Genomic DNA, 20,372 nt, shown 5'->3' with positions numbered 1-20,372 from the left:
TTCTTGCAGCTTCTGGAGAATTACTAATTGCCTGGCAAACAGGCAGATGGTTCCAGGGCAACAACTCATTCCTTCTCCCACTCTGAGCTTGTGGCAAGTGGAGAATGCTGGGACACAGATGCCTCTGCTGCCTTACTCTACTTCCTTCCCGCACTCTATTTTCCTCTCCCACTCAAAAACCATCAGCAGTCTTGATAAGAAACGATAACCTCCTACCTAACATTGACCCCCATCTTCCTTCTCCATCTCAGAAGACACAGCTCCCTGCAGCTGGAGAGTGAGCCTTGGTTTTTACTCAAGCTAGGCACACCTCTATTTCCTCACTGCCTCTGGAACCCTCCCCACCCAAGAAGTGCTGCTCACGCGGCCCACTCCCCCGACCTCACCCAACTGCACATTTGATTTCTCCTCCTTACAGATCTTTCTCTGCTTTTGAGCACATTCAGACTTTTGATAATTTAAGAAATATTCCCTGATGTTCTTTCCACTATTTACTCCACTTACTGTCTTATTTTTATTTTCTTTACATGGCCACACTTCGTCTATTAGTGAGCTATACCAGCAGTTGCTTCTTTTCCTGAAATCAGTATTTTGACCCATCTTGTATTCTACAGAAGCTTTACTCCCAAAGGTCACCAAGGAATTGTCTAAAGATCAATACCCAATTTTTGGTCCTCATTCTTCCCCATGGTATTGATGTTCCATTCAATGGGATCCATCTCTCCTGTGGCAGTGCACAGCCCTCATGTCCCCACCTCTCTGTCTGCTCCTGTGTCCCTGTTGACCACTCCCCTTCTTTACACCACCTCCATAAGAAGACATTTGTCAAGATTCAGTTCCTAAGACCTTAGTATTCCATTAATTCTTTTTCCTTTGTTAATCACATACCCTTCCTCAAATTTATTGTTGCTTCATCTTGAAAACCTGTTCAAAATCTCACTCTCCATATATATGATTATCTGACCAGCAGATTCCTATAGGATATTGTCCTCCTCTAGGTCTTCTTAGAGTGTTGATATACCTAAAATTAAATTCCTCATCCTTGTGGATTCTCTGTTTCTGATAACAATACAACTTCTCTCTTAATAAATCATTTAAGGACTAGTTTAAGAATCATGCCCAATTCCTCCATCTCCTTCACCCCCATGTTTAATCAATCTCCAAGTCAGTGCTTCTTTCTAAATATTTATGCACTCTCCTTTTCTCTTTGTTTATTTTATTCCCACTAATGTCACCTGTCCTTTTTCCGATAAATCACCGCTTTATTCACTCATTTAATGAATATGTATGAGTGTCTATTCTGTGCTGGGTCTTGTACTACCAACTAGGTAAACAAAAACAGATACAGACTGACCCTGATCCAGCATTATTTATAGTCTGGTAGAAGAGACAAGGATTGCTCAAGAAAACACCAAGGAATATATAACTACAAATTGGAATGAGTACCCTGAAAGAAAGGCTGAATGTTCTATCTGATTTGTGGATGCTAACCCAAAACAAGGGAGGTTGGGGGGAGAAATAATAGAATCCATTGGATTAGACAAGAGATGGGGGAGGGAATAGGAAAGGCAGTAGAATTAATCTGAAATAACTTTCCTCGCCTTGTATTTGAATACACAACCAGGGGAACTCCTCATCGTGTACAACCACAAGAGTGGGATCCTAAATAGAATAAGTTATACTATGATTATGTATCATTTGCCAAAATACATTCTGCTGTCATGTATGCCTAAAAATAACAAATAAAAACATGAGAGAGAGAGAGAGAGAGAAACACCATTAATACAGGACGGGAAGTGTGAGTAGAAAGTTGACTAGAAAAATGGAGGGGCCCTCCCAGAGGAGAAAGAAATCACCTCCCAGCACAACAATATTCAGACTATTTGGTCAGAAGGAACATAGGAAATGTTCAAAATCACTGGGAGAGGTCAATGAGGCTGGAGTTGAGAGGAAGAGAGGCAAGATGAGCTGGAGAAGGAGAAGGGACAGATGGCATCAAGCCTGACTGATCAAGACTCCACCCTCCCTAAGATTAGCAAGGAGCACATGAAGAGTTCTCGATGTTGCCCACATTGATGGAAGCAATGGCTTCCTGCCTAAAATTCTGGTTTTATTTAATCCAATCTGTACTTCACATCATCACAAGAGTTTTCCCGGGATAATCCAGCAACCCATCTCTCTAGATTTACCTTCCAACACCATCTTATGCGATTATACACCACAACCCACTAATCTGCCCTTTGGTTCCAGGGTGGCCTGGACTGACTTTACTGACTGACTTTGCCCCATTCCTCTTCTGGTTCAATGGGTGTTGACTGCCCTGTGGATGTCATGCCCTCTCACCATTGAGGGGATCATTTAGAGCTATATTTCTAGGATCATAAAAGCTCTTGACCACCCTAATTTAAAATGGCTGCCCATGTTCTCAAAAACCGTGATAGGTGCCATTTACATACTGCAATAGCCTGATTTTAGAGCTAGGAAGTCTTGGCTTGAATCACTTAATTCTAGAAGGTTCCATTATATAATCTATAAAATGGATAAAATCACTGCACTTACAGAGTGGTTGGAGAATTAAGCCAAAATACATTTCTGAAGTATCTAAGAGTTCCTGACACATACTGAATGCTGAATACTTGTTTTTAGCCTGCCCCCTTCACCTTCTCTTACTTTTCTAAGGAAATGGTAGGCTTTTAAAAGAAAGGGGCCATGTGCTAAATATTTATCTTTATATTTCTACACTTAGCATAGTGCCTGATGTAATGTGTATCCAAACAACAATGGTGAAAGATTTAAGATGATGAATGGATGCTAAATAATGTTAAAGAACAATTTAATCAAGTGATTAAATTTTTCCCCCTTTATGAGAAAAATCTCATAAAGGGGAAAAAATTTGATCATCTCAATAGATGCAAAATAGACAAAATTTAATTTTATCTTGAAAAGCATTTTATCAAGAATACAATATTATGTTCTTAATCCAAAAAGCATGCTCACCAAAATATAGTATTAGAAGCAACATCATATTTGATCATAAAACCTTAAAAGCAATTATATCAAAGTAAGGAATAAGACAAGGATATGTGTTTCAGCATTTTCATTCAGTACTAGAAATCCTAATCAATGAAATAAGGATTAGAAAAAGAAATGTACAAAATGAAAAGGAAATTTATAACACTGCCCTACTGACAGAGGATAGGATTCTCTATGGAAAATCTACATTGAAAATGAATATCAATAAAATTAATTATTATCATTATTAGAAGCAAAAGCAATATATAAAAATCAACAGAGTATATCCACAATAAATATTATTCAGCCTTAAAAAAGAGTGTACTAATAACATTCTACAACATGGAAACCTTTAAAAATTGTACTAAGTGAAAGAAGTTAGTCACAAAACACTATACAGTGTCATTCCATTCAAGTGAAAGTTCAGAATAAAGAAATATAGAGACAGAAATTACTGTAGGCAGGGAGGGACAGGAGGATGAGGGAAAGCTAAAGGATACTGATGTTTTTCTTAAAGTAAAGAACTTATTCTAAAATTCACTGTGTGGGATTGGGGTGTAGCCCATTTGGTAGAATGCATGCTTGACCTGTACAAGACCCTGACTTCCATCATCAGCACCAAAATAAATATATAAATAAAAATAAAAGGCACCATGAAGATTATTGCACATATTTCTGAATATTCTAAACTAATAACCAATGCTTTATACACTTTAAATGGGTAAATTGTAAGATATGCAGATAAAACTGTCAAAAATCAATCAATGCCTACAAATAAGTAATAATTAGAAAACAATCACAAAAATTCCATTTATAAAATCAACAAAAACCGTACAAAGTCTGGAAAACTTATAAATATTGTGTAAAAACCTTTACTGATAAAAATTACAATAATGAAGTAAGAAAATATCTCAATAAATGGAGAAATAAAACATGTTTGTGGATGGAAGACTGAATGTTGAAATGATATCAATTTTTCCTATATAAATCTGTACAAGGAATATGATTCCATTCAAATATTTATTTGATTCACATGGACAGGAACAGGCCCAAAAGTAACCAAGTACTCCTGAAGTAGAAAAATACAGTGAGAGCCAGGCACTGTGGCATACACCTGTAATCCCAGTAGCTCGGGCACCTGAGGCAGGAGGATCATGAGTTCAAAGCCAGCCTCAGCAAAAGTGAGGCACTAAGCAACTCAGTGAGACCCTGTCTCTAAATGAAATACAAAATAGGGCTGAGGATGTGGCTCAGTGGTCCAGTGCCCCTGAGTTAAACTCCAGTACTGCCCCTCCCCCCCAAAAAGGAAAAGAAAAATACAGTGAGAGACAGACCTGCTCCCCCAAAGGTCAAGATTTGTTATGAAGTAGACCTATTAAGACAGAGTGTTTTAGTAAGAGATGGACAAATAAACAAAAAGGACAAAGCAGAGAGTTCTGAAACCAACTCATATATAAACCAAAACTTATTAAAGGAGAGAAATGACCTTACAGAGTCAGACCGCAAATGTAAAAAATGGTCATGATACAATTGAGTATTCACAAAATTACATCTCCCCCTGCCACCAAATGAATGACGTAGAAATTCCAAATAAATTACATAATATTTTAAAGAAAACTTCATGAATTTTAGAACAGAATCAGGAGGAATTTTTTTGTAATCACAGAATAGAGATTATCTTTATGCAAGACAAAAAAGCATTAACTTTATACTTAAAAATTACAAAGTTTTATTAATTTTTTAAAATAATCAGTGAAAGATTAACATCCAGAAAACATGAAGTGCTTACAAAATTTAATATGAAAAACCAAACCTAATAGGAAAGATAATTAAAAGATACAATGTGAAATTTACTGAAGAAAAAACAAATAACCAATATACTTCTGACAAACACTCAAGCCTGTCCATATCAAACCTTCTCAAGGACGCAGAGGATCAGGAACTCCCATAAATCACTGGTGAGAATGTAAATTGGTATAACCCTTCATGGATTAAAATATGAGAACATGTAATAAAATTGAGGACATGCATTTTCCAGTACCCAGCAATACTCCTTTTAGGTATATATGTCTAAGAAAAACCAGAGCACAGGTGCCCAACGAGAATTATGACAAAAACTTGTATCGTTATTTATAAGAGCAAAAGTAAATAAAAATGTATAGCAGAATGAATAGTTCAATTCAGTATCTATAGAAGTTAAAGTGTATTAAAAATAGCTGGGCGCCATGGTACAAGCCTGTAATCGAAGCAGTTCTGGAGGGTAAGGCAGGAGGATCACAAGTTCAAAGCCAGCCTCAGCAATTTAGCAAGGCGCTAAGCAACTCAGGTAGATCTTGTCTCTAAATAAAAGACAAAAAAGTTCCAGGGATGTGGCTCAGTGATTAAATGCCCCTGAGTTCAATACCTGGCACGCGCACACACACACACACACACACACACACAGGTATTAAAATATATAAATTTCAAAAACAATTTGGTTATTCATCAACTAAAAATAAATTATTATTAGTTGTTGGAGCAAAAAATAAAATATTAAAAAATCACCTCCTGAATGACTTATACAGTTTAATGCCAGTTCTAAACATGAAAAAAATACTATAATTTAAGACACATAAGTTTGTAGCAAAAGTATGTAAACATGCATAGAAATGACAATCAGAAGTACAAAGAAGTGGCTCTTCTGGTGGAGCTGGGGAAGAAACCAGTAGAGGATGGTGACCAGACATATGTGGAGTTCCTTGGAGGAGCCAATTATTTCTAAAATGTTTTGCCAAATATAACAAAATTTAAGAATTTAAAACTGGGCCAAGTGCCAGGCTGCACACATAACTCAGGAGGCTAAGGCAGGAGGATCACATCTTTGAGGTCAGCTTCAGTAACTCAGTGAGACCCTGTCTCAAAACAAAAAAAATCAAAAGGGTATTGAACTCCCTATTCAATCCTCAACTTAAAAAAAAAAATTGGTGGTGAATATAAAGAATTCTTATAACTATTCTCTATTCATTTATATGTTTGAAATATTTAACAATTCAAAAGAGAAATAAAAGCCTAAGTTTTAACAAACACACTAAACAAAGGGTTAATTAATATAAAGCTTCCTACAGATAAAGTACAAAAAAATTCACCATTGATAAATTAAAAACATGAATAATGAATTCACAGAAATTTAAATATTAATAGTTAGAAAACATCTTCAACCCATTGTCAAATATACACAACTTAAAAATAAATAGATATCTTGCATAAGATTATCAAAATAATTTTTCTTGATAATAGTCAATATTGACAAAGGTATGATTCCATGAGGTCATATGCTAGTATAAGAGCATAAATTGCTAAAAATATTCAGAAAAACTATTTGGCAGTTTGTATTAAAATGTCCATAACTTCCTACCTTGTAACTAATTGAACATCTAGATATCTATCAGAAACAAAAACAGGAATGTAAAAAAGATTTATGTTCAGAGATGTTACATACACATTCAATCACAACAGAATAATTCCATAAACTCTAGATTAGGATTTATCCATAAGAGAGATTGTTGTATATTCATTCACTTAAGATGATGTTTCTAGAGAATTTTTCAAGCTATTGAAAAACATGTGATGTAGTGTTAAGGCAGAGTAGATTGTAGACCTGTTTTACAGTGTTACACACCATGGAGATACACATAAGGGCCCTCCTTACCCCATATTCATTACTTAAAGAGTCCAGAGTTGCAAGATTTCATGAGATAAGGAAGGGGACTTTGGAAGCTGCACTCAAATCGCATTCAAAGCCACTAGCCAATGAGAATCTGGAGAGGAAAATTAGTAAAAAATTGGAGAGATTGAGCCAACAAAAATGTCACAATGAGCCATGCAAAGAGAATAGTCTGACTACTCAAGTTTTAGAAGTCATTGAGGAAACTGATGAACTCTTCAAACATTTTTTACAAAAATGTTTCTCTTTATAAGTACTGTAAAAAAATCAAATGTGAAGCTTTCATTTTCTATGAAAAAATTTTCCTCCCACTCCAGCCTGAATCACTATTTGACTTTTTTTTCTAGGAATTGGTGTTAAATTTCAAACACCATTTAAATTTTATTTGAAAGACCTGTAAGAAGAGTATGCTTATAATAAATAAAATTGTGCTCATAATTTTTTATTAAATTTTCAAGATAAAATCACAATCTTTTTAATTAATTCTGGAATTTGATTCCCTATTCAATTTAACTAACAATGACTTGCTGACTATTACATATAAAAAGTAAAGAGTAGAACAACACTGTCTAGTAGATATTTAACGTTATCAACTTGTGTAATTAGAAATTTTCCAGGAGTCACATTTAAAAGAATCTTTGAAAGATAGGTGAAACTAATTTTAATAATATATTATATTTAACACAACTGCCCCAAATATAATTTCAACATTTAGTCGATATAAAAATTACTAATGAGCAATTCTACTATATCTTAATCCACATATCTTATACTTCCTAGATCTCAATTGGTATGAGCCACACCACGTATAACTCAGATCTAGAGGAAAATGTACCAAAATGCTTTTTAAAAAATCCATTCAAAATGGTTATATATGAATAGAAGGGTTGAGTGTAATAAATTATTTTCATACTTAGTTATTTCAATTTTTGACCTTCAAGCCCACATTTTTAGCTTTCTTTTTTTACTTATAAAGGTTAATGTTTTGTACTATAGCTCATTTATGTCTTCAGTATTTAAATAGTACATTGTTTTTGATTTTTTTTTTTTGTTTTTTTGATTTTGTTTTTTTGAGACAAAGTTTTGCTAAATTGCTCAGGCTGGCCTCAAACTTATGATCCTGCCTCAGCCTCCCAAGTCACTGGGATTACCAGTGCACACCAGCTTTGTCTTTTTCTCTTTATGTCCTTTGCTGGTTGCATTTCATTTCCTGCTTGGGCTTTACTAGTTTTCTCAGCAAATTATTTCCATTTTTTCCACCCTTTTCACTGGTAGCCTGGCAAACTTTCTACCTCTGAGATCATCTGAAAGTATCTCTTGGCCTTGCCAAGTTAGCTTAATGTTCTACCCTTCCCTACATTTCATTTATGTTACTGGCACCATAGTTTTGTCTTATGGAACAAACAATTCTTTGTCTTAATATATACATAATGCTTCTTAGGGGATCTTTAAGCCCCCAAAAACCACTTGGTTGATAGTTATCCTTTTCCTTATAGGTTTCCTCCCTTCTATTCATCAGCACCATACATTTTTATGATATGTAAACATAAGATCACTTTTAACTAGATTGCCAAGTTTAAACTCACTCACTCACTCCCTAAGCATGAGTATCACACCCAAAGCATGTTTCACTGTACTGGTTTGCTCTATCACTTGCCATAAAGGCCTATTTCTCCTAAGAGAGCTGGAGAATTGATTTTACAACATTTCCATGTCATCTCCTTTCAAAGCAGATGTAAGCAGAAACTGTTGGGCTAACACTATTGCATCCAGTAGTCAAGAGCTGTGGGTAATTTGTTCAAAGAAAACTATGCAGTTTGGTCAAGGGATCCTCTGTGTATCATTTTCTGGAAGCTAATTGCCAAATTATACCTTTCTAATATCCTTAAAGTCCCTTAGTTGGTTCAGAACAGAATTGTCAGTATATGATATGATCTAACTAATTTTGAAATCTCTGGAGAGTAGGTAAATGCTACTCATTACTATAAGGAATTAAATTCTCAGAAAGTAGAAGAGCTCAATTAGTAGAACTGAACTGAAAAAAAAAAATTAAGAGGTGGTCAGGGGTGATCAGGGAGCAAATTACTGAGTCCTCACATTTTACCAAAGTGACCCAGTTCAGTGGATCTCTATGGATCCTGAAAGTAAGTAATCCTTCAACATCTACCCAGGAACCCTCTCAGGTCACCCTCAGGAATCTAGAGGCTGGGTTGTTTATGGGAATGGAGGGCTATGAAAATAGCTTTTAAATGTAGAGTAGAAAAGTCAAATAGAACCATCACTAAGATTTGGGGTGCAATGAATTAATGATCATTTATATTTGATAAGCATGGTGGGGAAATATGGTGAAAGTTAGAGACTCATTTAATATTCTGCACTTCTCTGTGGGGTTTGAAAGGGACTGGAAGGCTCTCTGAGAACAGTGTCATTTACATACTTGCTATGGAGGTACAGAAAGAGGTGAGAGGGGAAAGGAGAAAAAAAGAACTGGGAGGAAAATAGGGAAAGAAGGTGGAAGGAAGAAAGGGAGGGAGAAAGAAATTTTATTAAAGTGTGCTTCATTTGTTGAATAGGTTTTCACAAGGTGAGGGGAAATGAGACAATTCAATAAACTGAAAAAGGATGTGAATAACTGTGATGGCTTGCACTAAGTGCACAGGAGGGCCAGGAGACCCTCTACAAGGAAAAAGCTCCACCCTCCACATGCTCACCAGAGGATGCCCTGTTTGCCCTATCATGAGGCAGAAATCCACACCAGGATGAGGCCCTAACCCTAACAGGTGCCCTCTGAACAAGCCACTGGAGGAGCCTCAGCACGTGGAGACGACTCCAGAGTTCATCTGTGGCTTTCCAGAGCTGACTTTAATCTTGAGTTCCTGTTCCAACAGTCGCTAGCTATTCCCAAGATTTGCTCTGTCTTTTCTTGAACTTCTAAAAGACTACATCAGAGCTGCTAGGAATGACCCAAACCAGAAAGGAGTGTTTAGGGAGAATGTCTTCCACCGCCTAAATAAATGTCACCTATTTCTATATGAATTACTTGTAGCAGGTCACTGTCTTCTCCAAGAAAGAGCAGAGATGTTGTAGGTTAAGGGAAACTTTACATGTCTGTGGCCAAACAAAAAAGAAGCATTCAGGAGGAAGCCCAGGGAACCCAGGCTTGGGACAAGAGCCAGTTCCTAGCTGTGTGATATCAAATTGATCCACCTTTCGTATCTCCAAGGATGATAGCAACACTGACATCACAGTGGGCATTGATGATGAAACATGATCCCTGAAAATTCTGGAAACATCTAATGAACGTTCACTAGCACTTACAAAACTATGAAAGAGAATGCCTGGATAGGTGAGAGCACAGATTGCTTAGACAGCTGAGAAAATAAGTTTAGATTAAGTGAGCAAGATACAAGGATTCTTCCTGAGAGATCTCTAGAGATAAAGAAAGGATTAGACTCAGAAAGTTGGAAGGCAACATTCAGGCCAATTAAAGAAACTACCCAACTAACCAGATTCTGCCTTTAACTTGTGAAACTCATAATCAAGTTGAGCCTAAATTCTATATGCTGCCTGTGAGAGAATCCCAACCAGTGAACCCCAGGAGACATCCTGAAATCTATGATGGTTGTCCTGGGCTGTAGTGGCTACATTTCTGAAGCCATAAACATGGGAGGGAGAGGTGGCTGCAAGGGCAAGGAGCTGTGGCTTGCAGACATCTGGCCACAGTTCTACCACACCCTCATCTCCATCCTGTCTGAAACCGCACCCCTGGGGCTGGCCTGAGGCTGAGCCAGACTCCACACAATGGGGGTGCAAAGTGCTGCCTTTCCCTAGACATTCACTAGGGGAAACTCAGTGTTTCTTTTTGGGACACATCCTAAGTTTTTTTTCCCCTTTGTTAATTTTGTGACATACCTTGTTGACTCTTTCCAGTCCACACAATAAAGTTATGAGGAGATAAATGAGGTGCTTAATCGACCAGCAGGGCTACAGAACTGAGCTAAAATGGGCCCTTTCCATCTCACTCCTGGCAAATCCTAGGCCTGCCAGCTTCTCCCTCATGTTTGTTTTCTTCTGTCAACTAAATGCCAATAGAGACACATGGACTCAAAGTCATATCTCAGTTTTGTACATAGTATTGGGAAGTTAGTCCAGGACCAAAATAAAATGAATAATATTGAATATTTATGTAACAAGTTTAAATTTACAAAATGTTTTATACTCATTGCCTCATTTGATACTGAAAGCCACCCTGTGAGCCTGTGATAGTCAGCTTCCAAGTCACGCCAAATGACTCTCACCTCCTAGTACCTATGCCCTTCTAAGGCTACTCCCACACTGAGTAGGGCTGGCTCCTGCAGCCAATAGAGTAATGCAGAAATGCTGGAGTGTGGCCTCCAATATTAGGTCATAAAAAACATTGTGGCCTTCACCTCTTTCTCTCTTGAGTTACTCCCTCTGGGAAGTAACTCAAGAGAGTTCCTCACAGCTGCCATCCAGTGAGGAAGTTCAACAGCCCAGGGGAGAAAGACGCATGATGAATTATGGCCTCCTAATGGCAGTGGATCCTCCCTCCCTAGCAAGCCTTCAGATAACTGCAGTCATTCCCAACATCTTTTTAAAATAATGACTTTATTGAAATATAATTCAGAAACATATGATTCACTCTCTTAAAGGGTACCATGCAGTGGTTTTTAGTATATTCACAGATATGCACAGTTATCACCATAGTCAAATTTAGAACATTTTCTTCAAGATAAAAGAAAACCCCATACTCTGTAGATATCACCTCCTTATTTCCCCAGCTCCCCCATACCTAAGCAACCACTAAATTACTTCTAGATTGTTTTTATAGATTTGCCTTTTATGGACATTTCATATAGATTTGTATAGTTTGTTTTCAAAGTTCATCCACATTGTAGCATGTAACAGAATTTGATTACACTTTATTGCTGAATAACATTCTGCTGTACTAATGTACATTTTTCTTATCCACTCATCTGTTCATGGACTTTAAGGTGGTTTCCAACTTTGGGCTATTATGAATACTGCTGCTATAAACAGTCATATTCAACTTTTTATATAGATATAGCTTTTAACTTCTCTTGGAGGTATACTTAGGAATGGAATGCTGTGTTATAAAGTAACTCTATGTTTAAACATTTGTAGAAATTCCAGACTGTTTTCCAAAGTGGCTGGAACCCTTTACATCCCCACTGGGAGTATATGAGTGTTTTGATTGCTCCACAACCCACCAACACTTGTTATGTTTGACTTTTTGACTCTAGCCATCCTGGGTGGGTATGAGTGACATCTCATTGTGGTTTGGATTTGTATTTTCCTAGTGATTAATGATGTTGAGCATCTTTTCATGTGTTATTGGTCATTTGTATATAGTCTTTGGAGAAATGTCTATTCAGATCCTTTGGCCATTTTTAACCAAGTTATTTATTTTTTTACTAAGTGTTCTTTATATATTTAAGATACATATCTTTTATCACATATATGATTTGAAAATACTTTATTCCATTCTGTAGATTTTACTTTTAAAATATTATTTGAAACAAAAAACACTTTAATTTTAAGGAAGTCCAATTTGCCTATTTTTTTTCTTCTGTGGTTCATGTTTTGGGTTTATATTTAAGAATTTACTGCCAAATTTAAGGTCATGAAAATTACCTCTATTTTTGTCTACTAGTCTTGTAGTTTTAATCTTTACATTTAGGCCCTTGGTTCACTTTGAATTAACTTTTGCTCATGGTAAGACTCCAATTTCATTATTTGCATGTGGATACCCAGTGGTTCTAGCACCATTTGCTGAAAAGACTCTCTTTCTCCCATTGGATATGCTGGCACCCTTGTTAAAACTCAATTGAGGGGCTGAGGTTGTGGCTCATTGATAGCGTGCTTGCCTAGCATGCATGATGCACTGGGTTCAATTCTCAATACCACATACAAATAAATAAAATAAAGGTCCATCAGCAAGTAAAAAATAATAAAAATAAATAAAATAAAGGTCCATCAAGAAGTAAAAAATAATAAAAATAAATAAGATTAAAAAAAATCAATTGACCATAGACAAATGGGTTTATTTCTGGACTCTTCATTCTATTTCATCAGTCTATGCATCAGTCATTATGTCAGTACTCCATTGTCTTGAATACTGCTGTTTTAGTGAGTTTTGAAATCAAAAAGTATGTGACTCCTCCAACTTTGTTCTTGATTTTCAAGATTGTTTTAGCTATTCTGAACCCTTGCAATTCCATATGAATTTTAGAGCCAGCTGAGATGTTAACAGGTATTTAATTGAATCTGTAGGTCAGTTTTGGTAATACATCTTAACACTACTAAGCCTTCTGATCCATGAACATGGGAGGGGATAATTTCCATTTATTTGAATCTTTTTTATTTCTTTCAACATTTTTTGTACTTTCTTATATATTGTGTATTTTGTATTTTGGGATATTTTGTACAATAAAGTTTTGTATATTGATTTTGTGTCCTGCAATCTTGATGAACTCATTTATTGATTCCAATAATTTTTTGGTGGATTTCTTAAGATTTTCTGTACACAAGACTATGTCATCTTTGAACAGAGATGGTTTCATTTCTTTTTCTCCAGTGTTACTGGATTTTATTTCTTTCTCTTGCCTAATTACCCTGGATAGAACTTCTGGTACAATGCTGAATAAAAGAGGCAAGAACAACATTCTTGTCTAGTTTCTGATCTTCAGAAAAAACATCCAGTCTTTCATCACTAACATGATATTAGCTCTAGGAATTTTTTAATAGATATCCTTTGCCATGTTTCCATTCCTGGTTTGTTCTGTGTTTGGATCATGTAAGTGTGTTGAATTTGTTGATTGTTTTTTATGTATCTGTTGAGATGATAATGGGCTTGTTGTTGTTGTTGTTCTGTTGATATATTATACTACATTAATTGATTAGCATCTTGACCATGGCCTTATGAGTGATCCCAAGCTAGAACCAACCAGCTAATCTTCTCCCTCATTCCCAACCTACAGAAACTGTATGACATAATGCATGCTTGTTCTTTTTTAAGCTGCTGAATTTTAGGGTGATTTGTTAGACAGCAATAGATATGTAATATGGTAATGTTATGACTTCTTTATGGATGATAAAACCCAGCTTTCGAGTGTTTACTCCTATCCTAAGCCTGCTCTAGGTTAGAGTCAATAATTTAACTGATTTGAACCAGATATTTTGAATTAATGAGAAGATTGTCTCCACAGTTTCTACTATATTTAATAACTCAGTCCACATTTACTGTAGATTGTAGTCTCTTTGGTTGATGGGACAGGTGGTTCACTGCACAGGGGCAAGTGGCTGAGGGATAAAATTGCCTTGTGATTCTCCCTACAAAGCAGAGCATCTTGGCTCAGGGATGCATCTTCCCAAGGGAAAAAAAAATTGGTAATTTTTCAAATGTGCTCAAAAGCACAGGCTGATCGCCAAACCATGTGCTGAGAGAGTTAATACTCCCCAATGGAAGTACCTCTTCAATAAAATAATATAACCAGAAAAGTGTCAACCAGAGAATATTAGTCAATGGGACTGGTCTCAGACAGATTTTTACTATGACAAGATTCATTCTCACCACCTTTATTTTCTCTACCATCCCACCCCCCAATAGCCTGTTCACTAGGGCCTTGCTCTTAGGAAGGAGAAAAGTATGGGAAAGACCTCAGTTTGAGTATTTCCTATGTGCTAATTCATGAAAGAACACCTTACATACTCAGTATCATTTAATATTCATGAGTTTGGGAGGCAGGTATTATTAGACCTATTTTGCAGATAAGGAGCCCATCAAGAAAGGACAAACAACTTGTCCAAGTCCCACAGATGATGAATGGTGAAACTGAGGTTAGAACTCAGGTTCATCAGACTCCAGATCCAATGTTCTTCCCTTGGCACCTTGCTGTTCCATTTTACTAACAATCCATAGGGGGTGCCCCCCTCACCTTGCCTAGAATATCAGCATGCTCACAGAGAACTCCTGCTATACAAAGAGCATTCAAGACCCAAATAAATTCATCTAAAATGTTGAGCTGTTGAGTCTTGAATTATAGGATTACTTGGATGTTAAGAACCCCCAACAACCTTCAAAACACACATATAAATGACCTTCTAGACTTAAGAGTAGCCCTACTAACTATCCATGGATACTATCAGACAATCTACTGAAGTACTTGTCCTGGATCTGAGAGGTTGGCTCACTTTCTAACTCTGAGATGGAAGAAAAGATATGCTGCTAACCATGCTATATAAGCTGCCATATATGTTGGCATACAATTATAATATTTTCTTAATATATTTTAACATCTGTAAGGTTATTTTGATAGCTCCCTTTCCATCAATATTAATTTTTGTTCTTGCTTTTTTCTTTATTAGACTTGTTTGATTTTTATCAAATTTTAACTGTAATATTTCTTCTCTTTTTTATATATTTCTGCTCCTACTCTCATTTTGCCTTCCTATTACATAGTTGGAAAATAATTTGATTGTTACTCTAGCTTCTTTCTGATACAAGTACTTTAAGTTACAAGTGAACATCCGGGTTCTATTTCATCCCAGAAATCCTGATATTTTAAGCTTTTATTATCACTTAGTTCAAAGCACTTTATATTTACTTTTCTGGTGCTTTCTTCCTTGATTTCTGAGATATTTATAAATGTGCCATTTAATTTTGAAATAATTGGCATGTGGGGGTGGGGTTCTATATATCTAAAGGTGACTGATTTCTAATGTAATAAATTTGAAATCTGCATGATTTCAAATTTTAAAAAAGTAATGGAAATGTTTTTTACATTTATTGCATTGGTATATACATATCAAAACTGATCAAGTTGCATACTTAAAATATGTGCATTTTATTGTAATTCAGTTTTATCTCAACAAAGCTATGGGGGGGGGAAGAAAAGATGTGCTACAGTTTGGCTATGCAGTATTCCCCAGTGGCCCACATATTAAAGGTTTGGTCCCATGGTGGGGCCATTGGAAGGTTGTGGAAGCTTTAAGAGCTGGGTCCTAGTGGGAGGTTTTCAGGTCCTTGGGGGTATATCCTTGAAGGGGATTGTGGGATCCTATCTCTTCCTCTCTTTTTCACTTGCTAGCTGTTATTGTTGGGATCCTGAATGTCTTCCATGTGTTAAAAACTTGATCACCAGCCTGTGGTGCTAGTGGGAGGTGGTAGAACTGTTAGGAGGTAGGGCCTAGTGGGAAGAAGTTAAGTCATTGAGAACATGCCCTCAAGTAGGTATTGAGACCGTGGTCCCTTCCTGTCTCACACTCTTTTGCTTCCCAACACTAAGAAATGAACAGCTTTCTCCACCATGTGCTCCCATTAGGATGTGCCACCTTGCCACAAACTCAAATGTAACAGGGCCAACTGATCATGGACTGAAGGCTCTGAAACTGTGAGCCAAAGTAAACCTTTTCTCTTTATAAGTCATTGCTCTCAGGTTTTTCTTTCACCTAACAGATAACTAACACACTAATCATGAGGCAAGTAGTCTTCATCTCCCACATGTCTCTACCATGACGTGCTACTTCATCAAAAGCCTAAAAGCAACAGGAAAAACCAATCAAGGACTGAAACTTTCAAGACTGTGAGCCAAAAAAAAAAACCTTTACTCTTTATAAGTTGATTATCTCAGGTATAAGTTTTAGCTGACCAATACAATGTACTGATAGAGGAAGGCAGACATTCATTTATCCCTTCAACCCATTCAGTATTGGTTGGGTGCTAAGTTCAGGTATGTGCCAAGCCCAGAGGACACATCATTAAACATGGTAGGTAAGTTCTCTGACCTCATGGAACTTAGAAGATAATAAAGCTCCTTAAATTTGCCTTTCCCCTTTACACACACACACAGAGAGAGAGAGAGAGAGAGAGAGAGAGAGAGAGCACATGGATCCTGAGGTAGGAAAGAAACTACACATATATCTCTCATTAGAACCTCTACAGTGGAAGGGTCCATTGACCTGGCTGAACTTGGTGGTTTAAAAGCAAGTAGAAGCTAGGAAAGGTAAGGCAGAAACTACTCACCTTCTCAGGTCAGTGGCCAGAACATGTGCACAGATGCCGCCAGGCAGCACTTAGGGGCCGATTCTTCGAAAAGGCTGGGACCATTGTTCCCCCTGACCTTACATAAAGAGGAGGATATGACTGGTAAAAAGAACATGGAGAAGAGATGGCCCTTAGGAACACTTGGCTTTAAAATCTGGAATGTCTGCTTCTTATTGCCACAATTTCCCCAGGGAATCTCAGAAAGTGGCGGGGTTTGGGTTCATTTCAGAACAACATGTAGAAAGAACTGATAGGCCACCCACAACCTTATGTGAACCTAAAATGTCTGCAAAATTGAGCAACAGAGTTCAACAGAACAGCCCTTTCTTTGCAGGCTTTTGGTGCCAAGACCCTTCTGGCCCAGTTGTAACTGAGTAAATACAGAAGCCAAGAAAATTAAATGGAGTTTTGGGAACTCCATCCTAGTGTGCTGCAAGCTGAGGGCAGAAATGCTTGGATTAAAGAAAGTGGGGTGTGGGCTTGTTTGCTTTAGGGTCCTTCCCTCTCTACAGAATCTTGGCTAGTGATGCAGAGTCAAGCTGGCTTCAGGCTCCTGGAAGAGACCAAAGTTCAGGGTGATCTGTTCAAAAACCTCACCATTTACAGTGCATCCTAGGGTGAGTATTAGTTGACAGCTCCCTTGTAAGAATAACTTCAGAATTTCTAACCACGAAAACTTGTTAAAAAAAAAAAAAAGTTTGAAATCTTGCCAAAGCAACAGAAGCACATGTCCCGATAAGATAATAATGTGGGCAGTCTCAAGGGCTACTGAATAGCACAAAGAAAAGACCAGAGTGCAGGAATCAAGGCCCTGCCCTTCGGCCACAGCAGCTCAGCTTCCCTTCTCCATAAGCTGGGATCTGTAGAAGATCTAACGAAGGGAAAAAAATAGAACTTGATTAGACAACAGATGGACAGATAATGATGATGATGGGGGGAGAGAGAAAGATGAATATATAGGTAGATAATAGGCAGACAGATATGTAAAACATGAAAATATGAAGCACTCCAGTGGGGTAGGAAGAATGCACTGGGGTCAAAGAAATGGTTTTTAATTCATACTACCACTAGTCCTGATGTGATCATAACTTGAAAGTCTCTTTATTATTTTTTTCATCTGATGAATGCCCCATGTGAGCTAAACAATGTCTAAGAACTTCTAGTTCCAACATTATTTGATTCTCTGATTGTGAGGAAGCTTCAGAAAGAAGCTACAGTGGCCTTCAATGAGCTTGGTACCTACCCTCATCTCCTCTTCATGGGAAAATGGGGTTTATATGGAGAGAAAGCTGAGATGTCTTCATACTTAGAAGACTCCTGTAACCAATTGCAGAAAGAAATTCATAGATGAAATCAGCACATGTGTTCCAAAGAGGACTACGCTGAGCCCCAAGCCATAATCATAACCCCAAGAGCAGTGATAATAAAAGCATAGTTATCACACACTCATGATGGGTCAGACATGAGGCCCAGTATTTACATGTATTGACTCATTTAATTTCCCCCAATAATCATATGAAATTGGAACAATTATCTTCCCTTTTACAGATGAGGAAACTAAGGCTCAGAAGCATTAAGTGACTTATCCAAAATCATGTTGCTGCTAATATCAGAAAAAGCCTTGTGCTCTTAACCACTATGCTGTGATTAATATGGAGGCACTACTGATTTTAAAGAGTCATGAGGAAAAGGAGATGCTATAAAAGCGATTAAATGCATTGCCCAACATACAGTAGTAATTCAATGAGAACAGGAAGCTAGAGGGAGGCCTCAGAGATACTGAGGCACACATGCGAAGGCTGGCCACACATACTGAGTGGCTCCCAGGGACAGAGGAGAAAGAGACTGAAAAATAGCTCCCTAAAGAAATGATGAAATCAGTCACTGGCAGCAGGAAGGAAAGATAAACAGACAATTTCTTACAAACAGGGTGAGGAAGGCATGTGTGCAAGGGAGCTGCCAGAAACTCATGCCAAGTGTCCAAGAGTCTGTCTGCATTGCTTCATGGTTATAGGACTATTTGAATTGATCTCGTATACTGCTAAATTCTGACAAAGGGTCAGTTCTAGGTCAAGTGAGCTGAGAGAAGCCTCTGCCTCCACCTGCTGCAGCAATTTTTCCTTTATATTTGTGCCAGTTCCTTATGCAAGGGGAAAATGACAAGGGGCATGAGCTAGTATTCGGATATTTTTCTCCCTAGAACATGTGACAACATCCCATACATTCCTCTTTCCTGTTGACCCACACGCAGCCTTTGCCTTCTTAACCAGGATTTCTGTAATCCCTGTATTTCCTTCCACTCCTCCGTCCACGAAGTTAACTGCTTTGGAAACACTTCACATCTCACTTCTTTCCTCCTTAAGCAGTAATGGTTGCCTGCCAAGCCACAATGACACATCACTGTTCCTCCAAAAAGACTCAGGAAGGCTGGTCTTACAAGACAGAGAGAAAGAGGTGGCGAAGAAGGGCCACCTGAGAGCTGAAGCCAACCAGGAGCACACGGCTAGCCCACTGCCTGCCATTGTGAAGGACTCAACTCATATTTGCTGAAAAGAAGAAAGGAAAGAAGGAAGTGGGAGAAGGAGAGAGTTATTTTGGTTGATGATTCTATCTGATCTAAGGATTTGGAGACCTCCAGACCACACTCAGGGCCTGCCAGCAGCCATTGAATTTTTTTATAAAGTGAGTTATATGGTACATTCGGTGAAGGACCTTGAAGGCTCCTCTGCTCGGTTTTGTTTTTTCAGCCCTAAGTCTTTTAAAGTTAGTAGGGCCCACTGAGTGGTCCTACTAACTCTCCTGCTTTATTTCCCTCAGCTCCCAGTGGGGATCTTCTACCCCAATGAAGTCACCTTGTCTGACCTTCTGCTTGTCTCCAGTCACTGCCTTCTATTGGAATTTTATGTATATAAATCTGTCTCTGGAACAACTAAAGTATAAACTTCTAAAAACTTTAGAAGTGGGACTAGGGATTGTAGCTTAGTGGTCTAGCACTTATCATGTATGAGACCCTGAGTTCAAACCCCAGGACAGAAACAAACAATAAAAGCTACAGCGCTAATTTTTTTTTTTTTTTTTTTTTTTTTTGCCTTTGATGTTCCCTGTCCACCTCTTTCCATCCCACCCTTGGAAGAATGAGTCCTTCAGACTATGTTACGCAGGCTCCCTTGTGCTTTTGGCTTCCAGTGGGTATGGCCAACGGGGGTGGCCCTGTGAAAGATTGTAGAGTGGGAATAGAAAGAAATTCAGGTATTTGTCCCTTCCCATGAGGCTGCCTGTTGGGTAATGGCTGTATTGTCCAGAATGTCACGACTACCCCACAGCCTCAGCGTTCTCTGGATCTGCAGCCACACCTTCCCTTTGCCTCTTCAGGCTGGGAGCGGGTAAGGTTTTTCACCATGGTCAGTCCCTACATACTCCATCATCCACTCCTGGTTCTCTCAAACTTACCCCTCAGCTTTACTCCTCCTGTCACACATTTATTCATTATGAATTAGTCACTTATTATGGAGCTGACACTGTGAGGGCACATCCCCCTTCTGTGGTAAAGTGAGCCCTATGTCACCTCTC

At 37.8% G+C, this 20,372-nt stretch overlaps 1 long non-coding RNA gene across 1 annotated transcript in view; it reads right to left on the bottom strand.

Moving 5' to 3' along the window:
* The window catches only part of LOC124087282 (uncharacterized), a 31,899-nt gene extending 14,884 nt beyond the window's left edge, over window positions 1–17,015 (bottom strand). Inside the window, exon 1 of the long non-coding RNA XR_006850025.1 lies at window positions 16,782–17,015. This is a non-coding gene — a long non-coding RNA (uncharacterized LOC124087282). The remainder of the gene's footprint in view (window positions 1–16,781) is intronic.
* Between the last annotated feature and the right edge of the window lie 3,357 nt (window positions 17,016–20,372).

This window comes from Marmota monax, unplaced genomic scaffold (genome assembly GCF_021218885.2).
Source record: "Marmota monax isolate L192 unplaced genomic scaffold, Marmota_monax_Labrador192_F-V1.1 WCK01_AAM20220418_F8-fsc00012, whole genome shotgun sequence".
Classification (NCBI taxonomy): domain Eukaryota; kingdom Metazoa; phylum Chordata; class Mammalia; order Rodentia; family Sciuridae; genus Marmota; species Marmota monax.
The sequence above is the reverse complement of the archived record's forward strand: the minus strand, read 5'-3'. Positions and strand labels throughout refer to the sequence as shown.